Raw genomic sequence first — 18,555 nt, forward strand, 5'->3', positions numbered from 1 at the left:
TCTACCTCAGAGGCCTGGAGAAGAGCGTAAAACCCGTCTCCGGGAAAACCCGGGGATTAGGCAGGTATGCTGTGTACACGTCAGGCATCTCCAGTTGCTCTAGATTACAACTCCCATGAGCACTCCCCATTGACTATTCTGGCTGGGTCATGTATAAGTTGTAGTTCAAAAGTCCAGAAAAGTTTGCAAAACCCCTGTGTTCTGTGTGACGCTGTCCATAGCATCTGTATGTGCAAGGGCACTATTTTCTGAATAATTTTCGAGTCCGGAACCTTGGCATTCAAGGAGAGCCAGCCACGGCTTACTTTGCAGGCGCAATGCACATGCAAGGTAAGCGTAATAACTGACAAGTAGCCTTACACATCAATTATGCATGTCCACACTGCATTCAAATGTAGACAGAGGGAGAAAAAATGCTTGAACAAGTTGCAATGTTACAGCCCGTTCTGTGAGGGAGAGTGGCACCCGGGGAGGTAGCCCGGCTGGGAGGGGGCATCGCAAGCCTGAGGCGGCCATCATTCAGAGATGTGGTTTGTAACCTTTACACAGAGAGTAACACAGAAAGCACGTGAACTGTATTTCTGACTTCTGCCCTTTGCAGTGTGATGAAGAGACCTGTGAGCCGCCCCCGCGGTGCCTGAGGGATGGTGAAATCCTTGTCGAAGTGGAAGGCTCAGGCTCTGGAGATGACCAATGCTGTACTGAGTATATGTGTGGTGAGTTACTGAGTGGCTGCTAGCTGCTGGCATAGGGAACTGCAGGGCAGCCAGCTGGAAGGCAGGGGCGTAGCCAGGAAAGACATGGAAAACAAACAGCACGAATTGACGGCCATAACCAGTGGAGCCAAGATGTTGGCTACAGTTACCCATATTATGTTTCCCCAATGGTTACTGACCCAATGCGTAAGTGTTGATTACCCAATGATTACTGACACATTGCGTAAGTATTGGCAATAAAAAGGCTGTGGGTTTTTATTGTACATTACGTAATATTACACAAAATAAATAGTCATAATAATAATAACCATAGCATACATAATGCACACTTTTGGGCACGAGGTCCAGCGTTGTGCCCCCTGGCCCGTGCTGCCTTCCTCTTCCCACGATGATGTGGACCCCATTCGTGGTCCTGTGCCGCAGGCCCCGTTCGTGGCCCTGTATTTCTTCCTCCTCTTCCCCTTCTTTGTCTTTTCTAGGGGGGGTGGGTACTTGGGAAAAGAGAAGTTATCTGCGTACGCAGGTCACTTGTGGTGCTCCGTACAGAGCACCAAGGTTGTGTGCTGGTTGCTGCCCAAGCATCCCGTTACAACCTGACCTGAATGCCTCCAGGCACTGCTTGTGTGGTGGGGGCGGCTTACTCGCCCCCGGCCGGCTGGCGCCGTCAGCAGTTTGTGCCTCCTGGTGACCCTAGCAGGTCACCAGCTGTTGGTTCCTGCCCTTTCTTGTTGGTGCAGCACATGTAAATGCGCTTTCTCACCTTGCTGGGAGCCTCATCCTGTCCTTATGTTTCTTTGTGGCTGAAAGGATAGGGGAGGGGAAGGCCATGTGTCCTGCAACACGTGCTCTCCCCCTCTCCTTCTGCCCCTCTTGCCCCCAGGTTACTTGCCCGTGCTTGCAAGCTGCGGGGTGCCCCCTCAGCAGCGCTGGCTAGAAGGATCGGCCACTGAAAAAAGAGAGCGGTAGGGAGCAGAGACACCCTCCAGATGTTCAAAGGAGAGGGACCCTTGGTGGGGGATATTGGCGGGGTTGGGGGGAATAGGGGGTTTGGTGGGCACGTTGGGACAAACATCTACACAGTGGTCGAAGTGGGCGGGAGCAGTTGGGAGTGGTGCTCCTTTACTTTAAAAAAAAAAACTATTTACTCTTCCTATACTTTCATTTTAAAAAGAAGTTGTTCTGGAATGGTTTAGTTTTAAAATAAAAGTGTAGGACGAACTTGAAACTTGCACGTCAGCGCACTGCCCTGAACATTTCCTTAAACAGCAGGTCTGTTTGCTTGGGGGGGTGTATTGTGGGTGGGAGGGGGGTGGTGGTGGCAGCTGTGGGGAGCGGGGGCAGTCCAGCAGGATACATAGTTCCACTACTTCTTTTCGTACACTTCAAACACTGCACCTACACTATTCCATCACCAAAATACATCTGAACAAATACGGCCCCAGCCATTGTCTCTCTCCTGCTGTGTCTGCACTCACGGCACCTCCAGGTAATCGTTCACTGTATCGGGTCCACCCAGTCTCTTGCTGCCTCTGCTCTCTGTCATTCTGTCTCAGCTTTTCTTCTGGTCTACCAAGTAGCCCCTGGGCATCCAGGGCCCTTCAAATCTCTCTCTCACGCTCTCAGCCTCCAGGGACCATTCAATGCATCTCCCGCTCTCTCATGCCCCACCCAGCCCATATCTCACTGCGGCAAAATTCAGATGGCTCCATGCAGTTCAACTCTCAGAGTCTCATCTCTCAGGGGCAATCCAGTATGTTTTTTTTTTCTCTCAGGGCAGATGCAGACCCTCTCTTCTTGGCTCTGCTCTCTTGGCCAATCCAGTCAATCTGCTGGTGTCTCATCTCAGGGCCCAACCATTCTCATTCTCACTGTTACTGTTTTACGGACCGATCCCTTCCATCTCGTGCTGTCTCTTTTCTCAGGGCCTAGCCAATGAATTTCTCAGTGTCTATAGTTGCTCATCCAACCTCTCTCTCAGTGTCTGACATCAGGTTAGCTTCAGTCTCTCTCGCACTGTCTCTACTCTTAAGGCTGATCCAGGCCACCTCTCAGTGTCTACGCTCTCAGGGCCCATCCAGCCTCTCTCTTAACCTCTCATCTATTTGTCCGGTCTATCTACCAATACCACAGAGTCTCAGGACCTGTCAGGTCCCTCCCTCACACTCTCAGCTCCAAGGGCCCCATTCAGACCACTGCTCACTGTCTCAAGCCCAACCAAGCCATTCTCTCGCTGTTGCAACTTTCACAGGGTCGCTCAATAGATGTCTCTGCTCTCAGTGCCCATTAAACTATCTGTCACGGTTTCAGATCTCCGGGTGCACCCGGTTAATCACTCACTGCCTTATGCATTACACAGCCTCTCTGTCACTTTTGCAACTTTCACATGGTCCATTTGATCCGTGGCGCAAGGTCCCAGCTTTCGGATCCCACCCAGTCCATTCCCCCTGCCTCATGTCTCATGAGCTATCCCATTCCTGCATTGTTGTCTTGGTTTTCGGAATCATCCAATTGTCTCGGGATGATAGCTTAGCGGCAACATGCTCACCTTGGAAGCAAGACAACATTTTGCCAGATTTTTGGCACTTTGATCTGCAGGAACAAGTGTGCTAAAAAAAGAAGTAAGGGGATCAAAGACCGTCACAAACTCTTGGCCAATGCCCCTGGGCGGCTTCTCCCATTAAGCATCCGGGAATCATTCCCGATCAAGAGTCAACCTTGGACTCACGGATCTTGGCCATAACAATGCTCAGCACTTAGGGGGATCTTTCTGTACCACACTCACTGGATATGCATTGTATTTGAGGGGTCATTTCATGCAGCCATCTCTGGATAAAGACACACAAAGTGCAAGAAACAAAAATAGTTATTTCCTTACGACTAGCTGGGAGCTCTGTTTAATCAACTGAAATTCATGCTAACCAAAGAAAGTCTCAAAGGTCTTCCATCTCAAAAATTATTTTATAGAAGTACGCTATTACACAACAGTTCTGTTCTACTATGAACCTTACAATATGATAGGCCATGTTTCTTATGAGCAAAATGTATTGCCTTTTTTCAGTGGACATAAACGCTTCCTGATTTCTTCTTGCAATTACCTCATATTATGCTAATCAGCATGACTGGTTATTTTCCACATTCACCGAATCACAGGGCATATTTTGCAACTTTAAAAACCTGAAAAAGCAGTTCTGAAATGACACAGGCTTTATCACATTCTGCGAAGGACATACAATCTCTTGTGTTTCCATTGGCCACTTCATCCTTATTTTATTTCTAGCTTATTGACAAGTTACTTTTATAAAACACCCTTGAGCACCACAGGTGAAAACTGTATTTTCCTACCATTTAAAACTGCTAAATAACTGCACCTGGTATTTGCCCAGGCCTCCCCCCTGTTCTCAATAACCTTGGCTCGGGTTGCTATTTGTCTGAGTTCTACACAAACCTATATTTCTGTGTTTTCAGCAATATGAAGCCCCATATGGCTTAAGGTCTGCAGCCATCTTTAATGCATGCTGTGGTGTCCATTTTGGGAAAGATGGCTACCGTTTGCTTAGAGCATTTCCTATGTCAGGGAGCTGTATTCTGTGTCATTCATGTTGTTCACATATGTATGCACTTCTTTTATGTTTATGTTTTCCTAAATGAATGTGTGCAATGTAATATTTTCCAGATCTCTTAAATAAATGTGTGCAGGTATACCTCTATTCTATGCCACCTTCAATTTACTTTGTACCTATTTCCTAATGTACCTGCTTGGGACATGGGCAGTATGGCTGCCTCAACGGACAATGCTTCTGGCTTTTACAATGTTGGACAGGAGGGCAAGGCATGTGACATGTTCACCTGTCCATCACCAGAGGGGGGGGGGGTCTACTCCTCTTCTGCATTCACTGACGGAATCTCTCCAAGTCTATCATACTATCACTTTCGGTAAGAATGTCCCTGACTTCAGGCTCTGAACACAGATTGCTGTCCCTGTATGGACCTTAGCAAGTTTTTGTTCACAATCTTTGAATGTTATGACTGTAACATCTCTGGACTCAGTGGATTAAGTGTGATGCTAAATCGAGGGGGGCTCTTATTATGGGGCATGGCCTAAGTATGTTTGTACTTAGGCCATGCCCCCTAACAAAAGCTCCCCCTTGCCAATGGGGGGCAAGGGAAAGTAGGGGAGCTGGGGCGCACTGGCGCACCAAAGATGTGACACCAGTGTGCCCCAGCTCTCACATGTAGCAGGCAGCCCTTTCATTAAAGGTGCTCTGTGGGCACAAACCACACGCTCCTTGAATGAAAGGGCGGCCTGCTGCGTGATGACTGTGCACTCCAAAACAGCAGGAGGGCTGGAGGGCCCAGTCTCTCCTTTTGTTTCCGAGTACAGAGTCATTGCGCATCATGATGCCTCATTTAAAAGGCTTCCTGCTGCATGATGAATCTTTACGCAGAAACAAAAGGAGATACTGGGCCCTCCTGCCCTCCTCCTCTTTCGGATTTCAGAGTCATCTGGCAGTCGTGTAGCCAAAGCCACGGTTACTCTGACTGTCAGCATATGTCAGTACTTTTGAAGCGCTGACACCTGCCCGAAGTATCAGCATTGCTGGGGCTAGTTGGGGTGGGCCCTTTCTGGAGACAGCCGGGCCCGCCCCTCTTAAAGCCCTGCCTGGACTTCTTGGGAGGGAGTGTATGTGTTTGTGTGTAGGGAGGGGAGAGGGGTTACACTACACTAACACAGTCCTACATTTCTCTCTCTGATTTCTCCCTAAAGAATGTGGACCCTACGCTCCTGCTCCAGTATGTCCCTATGGACAATACATGAGGGTGCTGATCGACCCCGAAATCGAGTGCTCTCCACATTACATCTGTAGTAAGTCATGATAAAATCTCTCTCTCTCTCTCTCTCTCTCTCTCTCTCTCTCTCTCTCTCTCTCTCTCTCTCTCTCTCTCTCTCTCTCTCTCTCTCTTTCTCTATCTCTCTCTCTCTTTTTCTCTCTCTTTCTCTCTCTCTCTCTTCACCCCCTCCCGCCCCTCTCTCCCTCTCTCTGAACCATCTAATCATCTCCCCATTGAACGGTAACATCATTGCCAATGTAACCCAGCTCTCCTCCCTCTGCAGTCTTACTCTGAGCTATGTCACTTCCTGCCCTAGCCAGGACGAAGAAGTCTATTGTACCCACCTTCAAATAAAGGTCTCTTTAATTCTTATGATTGATTCACACCTCTCCCAAAATAATGGCCCTCATTACGACCCTGGCGGATTTCGCGGTGCTAAATGCACCGCGAAGCACGGCGGAAAGCCGTCGATAGCGCCATGGGGGTTGGCGGATTTACCACCCCATGCCGACCTTGGCGGAGCGGTAAATCCCCAATCCCCATTCTGCCCTTCCCCATTCCCATTCTTGCCCCATAGGGTATAATGGGAGTGGGGAAGGAGTTAATTACGCCACCGTAAAATACGGTGGCGTAATTAACAACGAGGTCCCGTAGCGCCATGGTTTTCTCCGCCTGGTAAAACCAGGCGGAAAACGGCGCCATGGCGCTACGGGAACTCGTAGTGGGGCGGACGGGTCCGCCGCGAATACCGCTGGCGGAAACCCACTCCGCCAGGGTCGTAATGAGGCCCAATGTGTTATGAAAGCATTTGTTCTCGTAGCGGTGTCCCAAACATTCTCTGCACGTCTGTTTAGTTTGCTGCTCTATTGTTAGTCTGACCTACTTTGAACGTCTCTGTCCTGTAGAATTGTATCAATGAATCGATTATTGATGCACAAACCAGCATTCGTTTAAATTGTCAACAGCGTGAGAATTGTAAGCTTTGTGCACGGCAACGCCTGTCACAGCTTGTCCTAAGCTCTAACACTAGTGTGTTATACACAAATAGCTGTACCCACATAACGGACACCCTTTCTCTCTCTCACTCTATCTCTGCACTCTCGTTCCCTCTCTGTCCGCTCTCTCTTTCTATCTCCGTTTGTGACTCAGCCTCTTTCTATGTGCATGATATTTACGTTGTCAGGAGCGTGTTTACTAGAGCCTCCTCCCCACCCATCACCAGCAGCTCTGCAACCAGAGGGGGGAAAAACGATATCTTGGGGGTGTTTTTTTTTTCTTCAAAGGCAGGCATTAAAAAAATTGAAAAGTAAATCATTTAACATTGTAAATTGTCTCTTTTTAAAAATGTACCAGCGCCATTTCTAACTACATTTTCGTAATTGTAAGAATGTTACTTTTGCTTTCCTGAGAAAAGTTCATTATAAAAACTATTAAACCAACCATATTCCTACTTTTCTAATAGAAGGTTATCATGCCAAGATGGACAGCCTGGTACACTCCTATCATACTCTTTCAAAATACCTTTCAGAAAAAGTGGAAGATGACAAATAACACCAGTGAGGGCTGCAGCCTGATTGCAAAAAAAGCAAAGAGCCTGTTAAATATAATTAATGGGCAGTGAAAAAAATAGACTAAACTAAACATATTCAAATATAAAATTGAAATCAAATCAGAATAGGTAAATGGACGGTTCATTCTTTTGGTTCTTTTGGAGGAAATCCATGGTTCTTGTGTGTTTTTATGATGAAATCATTCTAATGACAAGACTTAAATATAATAAGTTGCAAAAATCAAGCAAAGTATTTACACTTTCCTTTCATTTCAGTATTAGAAAACAAATAATGAAATTCTTCATGTCGATAGCTGATGTGATTCTAAACATGGCTGAGAGTGACATCTAAGGGGGAAGAGCGGTATTGTCACTCATTATCGTCTCACTTTAGCTGCTTGGAAATCAGGGCGGGGAAGGAAGTCAGTTCGGGGAGCCCCAGCTCAAGGGCAGTTTTTCGAGACTGAGTGCCGGTTATCCCCGGCCCACTTAAAGCCCTGCAGTGGGTGTACATTGCACTAACCCTTTCCCACATTCTTCTCCTTGTTTCAGTTTGTGAAAGCTGTTCTGCACCTCCGCAGTGCACCGCTGGATATACCAGGAAAGAGGTGGCTGACGAGGGAAATGTTTGCTGTCCTCGATACATCTGTGGTAAGTCAAGGCAAGAGGAGTGTGGAGCGGAAATGATGCGGATTGGTTCATGAATGCCAGAAATTAACATGTCACACAAAAACACAAAAGGGCATTGAAACACGGCCCTTCCATGGTGACTGTGGATGATTAGACTAGCAAGACAAAAGGAATTTACCCTTTAACTGCTGGTGGCCATTTTAAGCAATTCACTCCCGGGTGGCCTTATTTCGTGGGTTCATACCCCACACAAACCAGCGTCCCCTATACACCGTATTTATATGCACATGTACATATATACATACATGTAAATTGGTGCTTAATCTGTAAAAAAAATAAATGCCAGGGCTCAAATGTTTTCTAGCCTGCCCATGACACGTCAGAATGGGGAGCTCCCCGTCCACTGTTGCCACCACCCACGGCTGCTCCCCATGCTGGAAACATGTATTTGGGTTAAATTGTAATTGGTTACTTAAAAAGGTGCTTAATACCCAGCGGTTTATAAGCACGGACCCAGGCATAGAGGATCAAACCTGTGTTTTCTCGGCATCGTCTTGCTTCTAAGGCGAGCGCGTTGCCCCTGAGCTGTCCTCCCAGCTCTGCAACTCCCACTGGCTCATTGTCTTTGATGGATGTACTCACTACGGCAGATGTGCAATTTGCAAATGTCAATCAACATGCACATAAACTAACATACTCGTGTCTTGACATTATACACGTGTTTGAGTGCGTTTTTAAACTCAATCATCATTTACATTTTGCTCTGATTCTATAGGTGTTTATTATGTGACTGGCAGTTAAAAGAACAAAGTTGTCAAAACACCACATCATAATCAAACAATAAGACAATAAGTGCCTGGGCTCAGAAATAAGTGCCAGGGATGAGCCCCGGCTAGCACCTCACAAATTAAGCACTGAGGTAAATACATCCAACGTGTACACACGTGGGTGCCAAACAATGGTGTTCCCGTCCATGGCACCTCAAAGGCCAATCTGAGCAAGTAATGGGTAGGGAGCACTAAGAGAGGAATAGGACGCCAAGCTGGGGCTACAAGCATAGTGCGCAGCCAGAGGCGTAGCCAGGGTGGTCTAGCTAGCGGGCCTGAAGCTAATGTAGTCAGACCCCCCGCAGTGATATTAACATCTGTAAATGCCCACAAAGCGCTGCAGCGTGAGGATTTACAGATTTTTGGTGGGCCTTGTCCGCTCAGGCCCTACCCTGTCTACGCCTCTGAGCAGAGCCAGGAGGAGCTGGGAGAGACGCAGATGGGGCCGAGCCCAGAGTAAGGAGGAATATGCCAAAGGGGGGAGCCAAAGGTCGCTGGTAAGGACCAGAGCTGCTCCAAGAGGAGTTAGTGGTGGCAGGGGCGGACTGTAGCAAAAAGAAGGTGGAGTAGGCCTGGGGAGTGGCGCATGATGGTAGAAGCGGGTGGGGGGTGCTAGAAGGTGCAGGAAGTAAACAGAGCTTTGGAATTCCGAAAAGAGAACCCACAGCAGCAGAGAGGATTCAGGGAGGCTGGGGTGAAACTGTAGCTGAGGGAGGGCAGGAAGAGGCTGGCAAAAAAGGGGCGCTCTGCATGGTGCTGAGAAAATCTGGTCCCACAACACGCAAGAAGAAAAGGGTGCTGAGAAGGGGCTGCAGCATTGTGGAGAGAAGCTGGGGGGTGAAGATGCATGTAGCAGCTCGAAGGAAGAGGGTGAAGGGAAGGCTGCATCAGCAAAGAGGGAACACATGATTCTAAAAAATGGCTCCAGCAGACTTTAGTGACTATCCAGGGGGGCAGGGAACAGCCACCATAACAGACCCTGATACTGATGGGACTTTAAAGCACTGCTCTTAGGCATGTGGAAATGTCCGAGTGAAAGAAAGAAAGCGCGAAAAGTTAACAAAGCCTTTAATAGGGGCAAACACAGGCAGATCCCTTCTTTTCTAGTCGCTGAGGAGCTTGGCCTCTGCGATTCTCTTCTCCATCACTGACTGCAGAGCCTGACCTTTAAAGGTTTCTATTCAATTACACTGCATCCACAGCCTGACCTCTACAATTTCCCTCTCCCCAGTCACACTGATTGCAATGCCTGGCCTCTCTGGGCCTCTCTCTCTCCTATCATACTGACTGCATAGCCTGATCTCTCTCTCTCCCATCACACTGACTGCATAGCCTGCCTTCCCTGGGCCTCTCTCTCCCATCACACTGACTGCATAGCCTAAACTCTCTTGGCCTCTTTCACTCATCCCATTGAGTGCATAGCCTGATCTCTCTGGTTCTCTATCTCCGACCACACTGACTTCATAGTTTGATCTCTCTGAGTCTCTCTCTCCCATCAAACTGAATGCACAGCCTGGCCTCTGCAGGTCTCTTTCTCACTCTTCACACCAGCTGCATAGCCTCACCTATCTGGATCTCGCGCAATCACACTGACTTCAGAACTTGCTCTCTCTCTGTGTCCCTCTGGTTCTCCTCATGCAGCACCCGGCCTTCCTCTGCCGCTCGGGGTAAACAGTCTGCCTTCTCTTGTGGAGATCAGTCTGACTGAGAACCTGCTCTCTTTTTGACAAAGGATTCAAACATGCCTCTTTTAGAAGTGCACTATCAACGCACTACTTGATCACCTTGACGTGTTCTTGTTTGCATACTCTTGATCTACTTTTGAAAGAAACCCTTTGGAAACCAAGAGTCGTTGGCACCTGACAAGTAACTAAAATCAATATGAAATCAAATCCATGTAGGAGTCCTCTCAAAACAATATATTTAAGTCGCGTTTTGCATCCGTCCTTTTAAGTACCCAAGTTTGTTAACAAAATATATCTTGAGATGAGCATGGCGATTTGTAGGGGGGCAACACCTGAGCTAATCATGTGGTCCTGCAAATATTTTGGACTTCAACTCCCATCATTTCCAGCCAGTATAGCCACAGTAAAGGATCATGGGAATCATAGTTGAAAGCCTCTGGAGCCGCATCATGAGTAACAATGTGAGATTTGCAAGTGCAAGGGGCTGTCCGATGCTAATAGAACAAGCAAAGGTTCCTTGCTCTGCAAATCCTTACACTTGACGAACCCTGTCAATACCAGCTGTTACTACCACTCCAACACAATTCTGCAGGAGGCTGACTAAAGCGTGCCCCTGTGCCTCATGCAAACTTGCGTCAATGCGATGCATGTAGACTTTGAAACATTCTTGCCAAGCTGCATTTTTTGATTGCTCTGGAACATTAGCAGACTGTACAGATTGGGGGATTTTCTAGGGCTGGTGACAGCTCTGTAATAGAACAACTGCGCAAGTGAACATGACCAGGAATCATTGTGTTTGCTCTCAGGGAAGTGCAGGGTGGCTCCTCACGCACTGTCGTCATGACGGGGAGGGTGCAGTTAGACCAGAGTGTCTGATTTGTGGTTGTTCATGAAAACAAAATACTAAGACTCTTCTTTCTGCTTTTCATTTCAGAACCACCGGTAAGTTGCCCGTTGCTTTCGTCATGCCGTAAGTAAAGATCGGAAGACACGCGCTGTGTGGTACGCCGCAAATCTTATAGGGCACTGGGGTCACGGACCTTACCCTCCAAGCCAGTCACCTTTTAAACATCCGACAGAGACAACTGTTCTTAATATAAAATATTGATTCCATTTAATTTCCAAACATGGGAAGAAAGTGAAACTGGCAGTCACTTTACCACTATGTTTTCTTTCCAGCCGACCACAACCCCCAGACCACAAACAACATCGCCAACAGTCACCCGGGTAAGTTTCATGAACATTAGAGATAAGCGGGCAAGGCAATGTATGAAAGAGTTAGTGGAGAGGAGCGTGTGTGTCGGTTTGCCATCGTGTTTGTTGGATCCTTACTTGATATATCCATTGGCCCAAGAGCAACATTCCAAGTGAAGAGAGTCCTGATCTTTTTTCTGAATAGGAGGAATCCAGCTCTAATACATCGTCCTATTAAGGATTTCTCCAGTTTCAGAGTGCTGTAAGAATAGGTTTTATTATCACCCACAATAAAGTTCTCAATTTATCAACCTTGGAAGGATAGAGGGCTGAGATGCCTGGCAGCAGGATTCAAAGTTGCGAAGCACTGGCTGGCCTCATGTCAGATGCGAGCACTTAACTCAAGAGCCATCCATCTCTACTTGCAAATCCCTTCCTGGGAAATCTCTACCTGCAAATCCCTACCAGGAAAATCTATATCAAGCAAATCCCGGCCCAGGAAATCCCTACCTGGCAAACCCATAAAGGGTACATTCCTACCTGGGAAATCTCTATCTGCCAAATCCATACCAAGCAAATCCCTATCTGGGAAATATCTACCTGACGAATACATTCCAGGCAAATCCCGACCTGAGAAATACCTCCAGGCAAATTTCTTCCTGGGAAATATCTACTGGCAAATCCGTACCTGGGAAATACCTAGAAAAGCCGGCCCTGCCATGTACCATGGGAGGGTGCCTATTCAACTTACCACGACTCCATTGTCGCCAGTGTTCTTCCCAGGGCCTGTCCTGCGGAATCTACAATGTGTGTCTCTGAAATATTGTAGGTCCTGTAATACCTGTCTGAAATGGAGCAAACTTGACACTCCATGCTACGGGTCCTTAGGATCATTGATAGCTGTGACTTCCTTGATTATGGGTGGTAGGTTTTCCTGGATGGCCGGATACCCCTGGTCGCTCTCTGTGCAGTGCTTCATTCTGCAGCCATACGTGTCTTGGGAGCCTGGCAGTTTCTCCACAGTTCCCCTCCTGCACTTCATGAGTTATATTGGCTCCACCAAGCTATATGTGTTGATTTCGAGTTTGCATAGCCCCAGAGGCGTAGCCATGACTGTCTAAAAAGTGCGGCCTGAAGCTAACGTAGTTGGGCCAACTGCAGTGACATATACACTGTAAATGCCAACAGAGAACTTACAGGTTTTGGGTGGGCCTGACTCGCTTAGGCCCTACCGATCTACGCCTCTGCTTAACCCCACTTTCAGTGCTATCCATCATTCTGCCCTTATCTTGGAGAGATTCTTGAAATCACCTGTGGTTCCAGGGTTCTTGCAGCCTTGATTCTCTTTGCACAAAAGTCTCTTTATGTCACAGGACTCCCACTTTACCCATATCTTTTTACACACTCTTGTCAATTAATATCTGGAATAAATTACCCAGAACCAGAGTGATTAGCTTGTTATTAATGAAATGCTCAAGTTTGATTTTTCCAAGAATTGTTTACATTCTTGTGCCTGATTCATGGAATGTTTAGCACGGTGCAAAGGGACTTTGCACTGCCAACAAACGCCTTGATTCACAGAGTGGTGCAAAGTGTCTTTTGCGGTGCAAAGTAAGTCACCTTGCACTGCAAAATACACTTTGCTCTGCTCTGATGGTGGCAATGCAAAGTCACTTTGCACCGTGCTAAACATTCCATAAATCAGGCCCTTAACCTCTTCATCCTACGGTTGTTCAGATTTTAGGCTGTACCACTACAGCTATGTGATTTCTTGTAATATTGGACTGTGATTGACGTGATTGTATTGTTTTTGAAATGGTGCATCTTTATTCCTTAGAAGAAATTCAACAAAAAATACTGAATACATAAGGACACTGTGCACGTGCACAGAGCCCTGTCCCCTTCAGGATTAGAATAGAATAGAATTAAATGGATCGCAGGGGTTGCTTTAATGCACACAGCGTAGCAGTACTGGGCGAGCAGACACAGAGCCAGCAGGTTGCTGGCAAATGTGTTGACAAATCTGGAAGTTTTACAGGTTATTGTGGGATTGGGAAATGGCTATGGTAATTGGAAATTAAGTGATTACAATATGTCTTCTTATATTTATGAAGCATTGTGTTCAGATCATAGTTCCTTAGGTGCACAGCCATTAAACATGTTGACCAAATTATTTGGATTTAGCAAATACCTAAATTGCAAAAAAATATAGTAGCTTAACAAAGTACACTTTTTTTTACAAATTCCACCAGCAGGTTACACATTGCAAAAATATGAAAGGGTATATAAGGCACCAAAATTAAAAGTCGCATTCAGAGAACATCTAACACTTTTGATGTAAAATAAAGTGGCTAGAAAGAATACATGAGCACTGGAGATAGGAAGCACCTCACTACAGAAGGGAGGCATCTGCACCGGGTTTGTGTTAGGGAGGAGGCAAATGAGGGGCAACGCGCTCGCCTTGAAAACAAGACGACGTGGAGCAACACAGGTTCAATCCCCAGGTCTGTGCTTAGAAACCTCTGGGTATTGAGTGCATTATAAATAACCCATTACATTAAAGAGGAAGAGTGGGAGTGAATGTCATGCCAAAACATAACATGCAGAAGGAATGTGGAGGGTACATTAGAGACCTGATCAATGCACATAAACAGGTGTGCACAATATACGGTATTACCCGAATTGACCTTTTGCACAATTTACCTAATTATAGTGGTCCTAATTGACCTTCTGCACAATTGACCTTTATATTATTGTAGTTATTTTATATATGTATTGGGTTGGTTTTGGATTATAAATAATTAAGGGGATTGGGTGGGGATTGCAGGGGGTTTTGGATTGGGTGGGGGTTTGTGGGGGGTTTCCCCCGCATATATGTCCTAATTGACCTTCTAAATTAGGTCAATTCTCCCACGGTCAATTCTCCCGAGGTCAATTGTGAAAAGGTCAATTAGTATACAACCCAATATACACCAGAACATGCCATGCATGGTAAGAAGAATGACGAGCAGCATGTGTCATGTAGTTTTGGCGGTGCAAATGACCCCACACAGGAATTCAAAGGGTGAAGAAGCAGCCTTGTAGTGTATCCATACACCACTATGCGGGGCTAAATTGTTGTTGAGTAACTCAATCTCCTGAATTAATACCTACATTCCTTTAAATCATAAGTCGTTTGGTTGTAACCTGTGTGCTTTGCAAACTGCATTACAGAATGAATGTCTGGGTGTAACCTGCAAAGAACCTCCAAAATGTACCAAGTCTGGCGAAAGTGCAGTCGAGGTGGAAGGCTCTGGAGACCTGTGCTGCAAGGACTCTGCCTGTGGTGAGTTACTGAGTAACAATGGACAGCACATTTTGTGAAAGGGCCTGTACGTTGTAGTAGTCACAGCGAGTTGAGCAAGCTATGGGGGTTAGCAGGCCCGGCTGTAGATGTGTGGGGGCCCATTTCAGCATGATGGGATCCCCTGCTTAGAGTGAAAACAGCCCGAGGCACCATGTGGTGGATACATTGAAATGACGTCAAAGAAAGCCACCTGTTATCACAAGACGGCCAGCAAGCAGGGAGCTGAAACACAGAAAGCCTGGTGAAAAGCTTTGAATCCTTCTTTGTCAGCAAGCGGCTGATGTTGAGGTACTAGTGTTAGAAGGCAATGGGGTGATCACACTTCTGTGTATCCTGTGGGAACAGAAAACACAACTTGTAAAACAAGCGCTGTAAAGCGCATATTTTAAGCTCCGGAACGAAAGTAGAGAAATTAATATATTGCCATGTTATAAGACTGCTTACTGGCAACAGTTGCTGGGGGCCCCATGAGGCTCGAGGCCCCTTTCATTTGAAAAAGTTGAAAGGCACCAACGCTGTCCCTGGTGGGTTAGTGTGGTACGATGGTACAAACTCTTCAACACGTTCTTTTGCTCTCAACAATCCCTGTGCAGATCTCTACACCTGGCATCCAGTCACCAACCTCTCCACACCCCTCGAGGGGTCCTGGCTGCCTACACAATATAGAGTCCACTAGTGTCCAGACTCCAAATCCAGAGGATGCACAATTGTGAAGTGAAAAAACATATTACACCTTAGTGCAACTACAAAAGACGTATGAGGCTAGGCCTCACAACAGCGAGGCACCCAATGCAAGCACTGATAAATGACTCGCACAAGCGAATCATCTGAACGTGTGCTACACACTCTCTGCCTTCCCTACGTCATCCTTGTATAGAGCCCCGGTCACTTCTCTCCAAAAACCGTGGGTCTTGATCGACCAAAATCAACCTGGATTGCAGTGGTATTACAAAACTGCTTCTTGCAACATACAATCATGTGCACAACCTTCACCTTCTGGTCCTCTCCATGCAGGGGGCCATCACTCTTTTAACAGCCTTTAATTGGCCTCCAAAGTGTATCCCGCTCAACCACGGGCAAGGGGTTCAGAGAGCGGCCACACAGACGCTCACCTCTGTAACGAAGTGACAGACACCCCTGGAGCCGTAAACTGTTTGCCAGACCCCCCAAAGAGTTCCAATGATGGCCATGTGCGTCTACATCCAAGGGGAGAGGACCTTTTTTCTTTTGTGGAATGTGTCACGAATATTTGGCTAAATGTTTTCTGCGCTTCTTTGACTTTTTCAAGCGTGCCCCTTAGTGGTTGGGGGCATCCATCTAGAATTATTCTCCTAAGTCCCGCCACAGAACCCAGACCCACCTCCAATTCGGGACACTAATGAAGCCTGGCTTTTCACTCCATTCCTATTTTCCTTCTCAGATAACATTGAAGAGGGGATCCAGGAGCACTTAAGAGTAACAGCACCTGCACACAGTAAATCTCACACAACTGGCTGTTATCCCAACACCTGCACTGCATGCCAACTTACTGCACTTTGTGCTTGGCTCCCATGATCTTAGCCTGTACTAATATATTCCTGCATTCATCATTTGTTTACGTCTTATTAATTGATGGTACATGTAATACATGACACATTGAACATCATCCAAATTTATCAGTATCACAATTTATTTGGGTGAGGTCGGTCGCTCTTATTTTAAAATCACCTCTACCATAAACTTCAGTCGGGTCAATAAGAAAATATTTGTTTTTCACCATGAGTTCAACAGCAAACAGAGGAGGGAGGGGAAAGACTGCCACAGAGACACTTGTAACTATATTGTTCAACTTCCCGTACACAGTAATCTCCTGTACAGTTACTTTGATGTAGACCGAAGTCTTGATACTTCTCTATCTCCGATCTTTCCCTCTGCATCGCATGTTCCTTTGCAGAACGGGTTATTGAGTACACCATCCATACTTAGTACTAGGCTTTGTGTTCCACTTCCATATTTGTTGTGTTTGTTGTAGGGCATCCATTTTGGTTGGTTATCTGCCGTGTGATTTTTTGAATTATTAGACCTAACACAACCAGCAATGTGGACTCAAATGTGTGCCGGTTACTAACGTTATTCTAATAACTTTTTCTGCCCAAAACCCAATGTCTGCCTTGCAGCTCCATCTCTTTGACTGCTTGAACAGTACTTAGCAGTCTCCGGTCGATCAATTTCCCTGCTGTCCAATTGATTCGGAATACGATTTCATATTGATGCGGACTGGATATTGAAATATATTTTCCCTGGGAACAGATATGTTCACATGTTATCCCTTTATCTCTATTCTCTACTTTGGTCCAGTCAATTGCACAATCTGTTTTTCTGTCCAAAAGTTGCTATTACCGTCAGCGTAGATGGGATAGATGTTTGTGCCTGATGCGTAATTACTTTTCCCCAATGGCTGACAGTTCTAATTATTACATAAGTAAACATATTGAATAATACATTACATTTCTCTTAGCTTGGTCTTTCTTGTTCATCAAATATGTTCTAAAATTTAGCAGAGTTGTTAAGATATTAGAGTTAATAAATATATGTGTCTTCATTCTTATTCCCAATCACATCTATTTGTTTCAGTAAATTTGTTATGATCTATTAGAGGGTTGTCAAGTATGATTAGGTGAATCACTGGTGGAGCAATTCATACACTCATCGTGTTTCCCCGTGATATCACTGCTCTTAGAAAAATTGGGTTGAAGCTTCTTTCTCCAAATCCTCCTGGATCACTGCTTTCTGCATTCTCCCTCAACCGGATGCATCCTACAAGCCATTGTAGAGCCACCACAGTGTTTCTTCAAATGTATCGCGTGAGCTCAGAGATTTCTTTAATGTTCACACCCATGAAAATTCTTTAATATTGCGTGAGTTGGTTCAAAATGTGTTTTACTTAGAGGCCACAGCAGTGCACCAAATGCCCACCTCACTTTTGACATCAATGCCACAGCTCAACACTCAGCACTACCTGCCCATGCAATGACATACCGACACATACAGAAAATCAGTCCCAGCCAGACATTCATCGATAATGGCCGTCCACAGAGGCACCCGTCACAATCTGTTGCTACCACCACGCAGAGCATCCATGCCACTGATATGTTACATGCATGCCGCTGGGTATGCCATTCAAGTATAGACTCTTCTAACGCAGTTCTTCTTGTCTTTTCCTATTCACCTACAGAATGTAAAACCTGCTCCCCAGCTCCCGTCTGCTCGCACGGACTAGAGCTACGAACGGCGTTCAACCCTGAGACTGACTGTTGTCCTCAGTACTTCTGCGGTAAGTACTATAGCAAGCATCACAACCATTCACTGGGAAGGGACGGGAATGGAAAAGGGGCATGGGTTCCTGGCAACAATCATTTCTGTTAAACATAAAAGCCTGCTGTAGGGGTGTCATTCGGGCGGAGGATAGCGTAGCAAATGCGAGGCGAACATTGCGGTTTGAAGCCTGCTTTGCTGCCATTGATCCTTCAGTCTGTCTTTCGCTCCTGCTAGTTTTGGTACCTTGGCGGTCGTGTTCTCCACTGTAGTCAAGGATCATGAAATGCCCCTTACTATGATGTCAAAGAGAGGCCAATGACTTTTAATGTCACTTGTGCCGCCCCTATGATAATTGACGCTGTTGTGCATTTGCCATTTATGTGTGGGATGTCTTCTTGGCCTCTTAAGATTCTTTAACCAGGATCTGATGCAGAGGCTTCTATAGGGAAGGCAAGTGGCAAGTGCAGCGAGACAAGGGGAA

At 46.3% G+C, this 18,555-nt stretch overlaps 2 long non-coding RNA genes across 2 annotated transcripts; both read left to right on the plus strand.

The window, feature by feature from the left end:
• Positions 1 to 562: 562 nt before the first annotated feature.
• LOC138453412 (uncharacterized) lies at positions 563 to 7,747 on the plus strand. The gene is made up of 3 exons (XR_011260421.1): positions 563 to 716; positions 5,482 to 5,580; positions 7,648 to 7,747. It is a non-coding gene; the product is annotated as an uncharacterized lncRNA (long non-coding RNA).
• Positions 7,748 to 11,345: 3,598 nt separating this feature from the next.
• On the plus strand, positions 11,346 to 18,090 carry LOC138453415 (uncharacterized). Its single transcript, XR_011260422.1, has 3 exons — positions 11,346 to 11,464; positions 14,645 to 14,756; positions 17,992 to 18,090. It is a non-coding gene; the product is annotated as an uncharacterized lncRNA (long non-coding RNA).
• Positions 18,091 to 18,555: the final 465 nt, after the last annotated feature.

This window comes from Ambystoma mexicanum, chromosome 1p (genome assembly GCF_040938575.1).
Source record: "Ambystoma mexicanum isolate Mex_15411 chromosome 1p, UKY_AmexF1_1, whole genome shotgun sequence".
Classification (NCBI taxonomy): Eukaryota; Metazoa; Chordata; class Amphibia; order Caudata; family Ambystomatidae; genus Ambystoma; species Ambystoma mexicanum.